The sequence below is a fragment of the Cervus elaphus genome, chromosome 1 (genome assembly GCF_910594005.1).
Source record: "Cervus elaphus chromosome 1, mCerEla1.1, whole genome shotgun sequence".
In the NCBI taxonomy this organism is placed as follows: Eukaryota; Metazoa; Chordata; class Mammalia; order Artiodactyla; family Cervidae; genus Cervus; species Cervus elaphus.
In genome coordinates this window covers 88,449,523-88,452,683 of record NC_057815.1, presented here as the reverse complement: position 1 = coordinate 88,452,683, position 3,161 = coordinate 88,449,523, and the positions used below count along the sequence as shown (strand labels likewise).

At 45.3% G+C, this 3,161-nt stretch overlaps 1 long non-coding RNA gene across 1 annotated transcript; it reads left to right on the top strand.

The window, feature by feature from the left end:
* Positions 1-1,097: 1,097 nt before the first annotated feature.
* LOC122707011 lies at positions 1,098-2,823 on the top strand. Its single transcript, XR_006344556.1, has 3 exons — positions 1,098-1,157; positions 1,395-1,503; positions 2,661-2,823. It is a non-coding gene; the product is annotated as an uncharacterized LOC122707011 (long non-coding RNA).
* The last annotated feature ends 338 nt before the right edge of the window (positions 2,824-3,161 follow it).

Genomic DNA, 3,161 nt, shown 5'->3' with positions numbered 1-3,161 from the left:
TATTCTCCAGAACCTACCACAGGATTGATCACGGGCACTCAATCCATAACCTTTGATTAATTAATAATGTTTTTCAAGAATAAAATTTCTGTATCAGTTAGTTATTGTCATGGAGCAAAGCATCCCCAAACCTAGTGGCTTTAAACAACAGTGTCTTTCTCACTGGTCTGCTTGTTATTCTGCTGATCTGGCCAGGACTGGCTATTTCTCATCTGGGCTCTGTGGTCACTGGCACATTGACAGAGGCTGGTTGGTCTAGAATAGCCTTGACTGGACGGCTGGGGCACTCTTCTGCATGCTTTTTCAAGTTATGCTTGCATGAAGTTTACTGCCGTTCCATCGGCCAAAGCAAGTCATGGGGCCAGGCCCAGAGTCAGCCTGCAGGACAAGGGCAGGGTTACAGGGGGCATGAGAAGTTTTGGTCATTTTGTTGTTGTTCAGTCGCCCAGTTGTGTTCTACTCTTTGCAACCCCATGGACTGTAGCCCGCCAGGCTCCTCTGGACGTGAGACTTCCCAGACAAGGATGCTGGAGTGGGTTGCCATTTCCTTCTCCAAGGGATCTTCCCCACCCAGAGATCGAACCTGAGTCTCCTGCCTTGGCAGGTGGATTCTTTACTGCTGAGCCGTCAGAGGGCCTATGCATTTTTGGCCATAGTTTTCACAATTAAACAATCAGCCTCAACTCCTTTGTGGAATGGGACAAATCTAAATCAATAGGCAAACACGTAAATGAAATAGTTAAAGTGTAAGGGGCAATTTATAAATTCAACTAGCACTGTGGCCTCTCCTGTGACTATATCCTAAGTGTTTGAAGAATGTTATCCACAGAGACTGGCTGGGCCATCCTTTTATTATTCTTTTTTTTAAACCGGGATGCAAACCCATTGAATTGTCCTTTCATGTTTGATGCTCCATCAGTTAGGCATCCCACACAATTTTTCATAGAGATGCCTTCTTTCCCCCTGAGGACGTCTGCAACAATCCAGAACACACTTTCCTCGGTACTTGACTCTAAGTTGCTATAAATATCAGACATTCTGTCAGCAGCTCAGGGTCACAGCTCAGGTTTCCTGAACCAATATCACTTGCCCCTCTGCTTTGAGCTGTGTCTGTTAGAGGCAGTGGTGTGGTAGAAAAAGCGAAGTGGAAAATACAGGTCAGAAAACTTGTTCTTTGAATTAACTGAGGGACAAGCAGATGTGTGTGCGTGTGGAGGGGGCGGGCAGATTTAGCCATACAATTGCTTTTAATTGTTCAGGCTTTAATGTAGGTGATAGTGGAATTTGAAAAAAAACATGCTGGCAGAGTGGAATGTGCTGTTTGCTGGGGTAGGGGGGCCACGCAGACCTGAGTGTGTTTCATAGCTTGCTGTTCCTGGGCTGTGTGACTTCAGGCAAGTGGTTTAAGTCTCTGAGCTCCACTTCTCCTGATCTGTGAAAGAAACCGGCCATATGCTGACCTCCGTCTGTGGAGAGGGTTCAGTGAGCTGCCATGCTTCTGAGGTGAGTGGCTCAGCAAATGTTTGATATTATTTCTTACAGACTGGAAATAAAAATCCAAATGAGTTACCAACAGCAGGAAGATGGCTCTCTGTCAGTCTGGGAGAGAATAGCTCAGGGACCTGCCTTCCACTCTTAGACTTGCCTCTAACTAGGGGACCATTTAAGCCTCAGTTTCCACATCTGTTGAGTAGAGCAATTAATATTCATAGCCTTGTTTTGACAATCAAATGGCATATGGCACAGGCTTTATTTTTTAAAAGAATTTAAAATCCTTTTTAATACACGTGAAATAATGCTGCAGTGATTGGCCCCTCCCCATGGGATTGTTCAGATGGGCTACTCTGCACCCAGCCCTCTGCTCCTGTGGTTAGCAGTGGTGTTGAGGAGGAATTAAAATTAAAAGCGTGTTTCCTTCCAGATGTTGTTGCTACAGGCTCAAGGTGCTCTTTTAACTGGGACATCAGGCTCTCTTGAAATAGACAAGAATTCTAGAAACATGACATTGGGCCTGATTCATCGCTTAAACTTGTGGCTGACTCATTCTCTCCTTGATCGTTTCTTCAACAGTAACTTTAATTACATCATTTTACTTATTGTTCTTTTTTCCCTGGATTTATTTTCTTCTTACGATTCTTATTTATTGTCTCAGTGATTTGGCCTTCTCACCTCTGAGACTTGTGTAAACCTTCTGGACTCTAGAAATAGGAACTGAACTTTCCATGTACCTCTAATAATGAGTACTCTCACCCTGGCCCCCCACAACCCCCAAGCTTGTATACTTGAAATACATCAGCAGAAGGAATACTTTTGACTTTGCTGGTGTTTCACAGAGCTTATGTTATTGAATGCTCTCAGCTACCCTACAAGATAGATACAATCCAGTTTTTTTTTTAAAAAAATGCAGGGACAGAAGCTTCAAGAGGGAACGGTAACTTGCCCAAGGTCAGTGAGGTAGGTTGCAAAAGTGATCCCAGCTCTTCATCCTTTCCTGCATTCACACCCTTTCTCCCATCATCTGCGTCCTCTGTGTCCTCCTTCTTTGGCTCTGGGCTTAGCAACGAAACTTGCTCCGGCTGAAGGGATGACGGCAAACGCGATGTAAGCAAGAGCCTGAGACGTCCCTGTGCAGTCAGTTGGACTTGCCTTGTCTCTTGTAGCTCTGCCGTGGCCACGAGAACGCGCCCGGTTTAGCCGACTGGAGGATGAGAGACGTGTGGAGGAGAGCGAGTCCCTGCAGTGGTCCCTGGAGCCCAGCCTAAATCACTCAGTGGGCAGCCAAACTCTAGGTATGTTAGTGAGTCCAGCCGGGATCAGCAGAACCACCCAGCCAACTATCCCAGCTGCGTGAGCAATAAATGCTGATTACTGAATACCGCTGAGGTTTTCTCATTATTTGTTTCACTGCGTTGTTGTGGCAAGAGATACCTGATAGCCTGAGTATATGGGAAAAGAGCAGGCCTTGGGAACTGGTTAGGCCTCAGTTTGAGTTCCAGTTGTGATGTTTGGAGTGTGTTCCTTTTCGAGATTAAATTTCTTTCTGTTTAAGATGAGGTAGTAATTCTTCCCTCATAGGGTGGCTAGAAAGATTAAACACAAGGCAAAAGAAAGAAAACCTTTGGGACCCAGTATAAACCGTAGATGATGTCCAAAAAATGGTG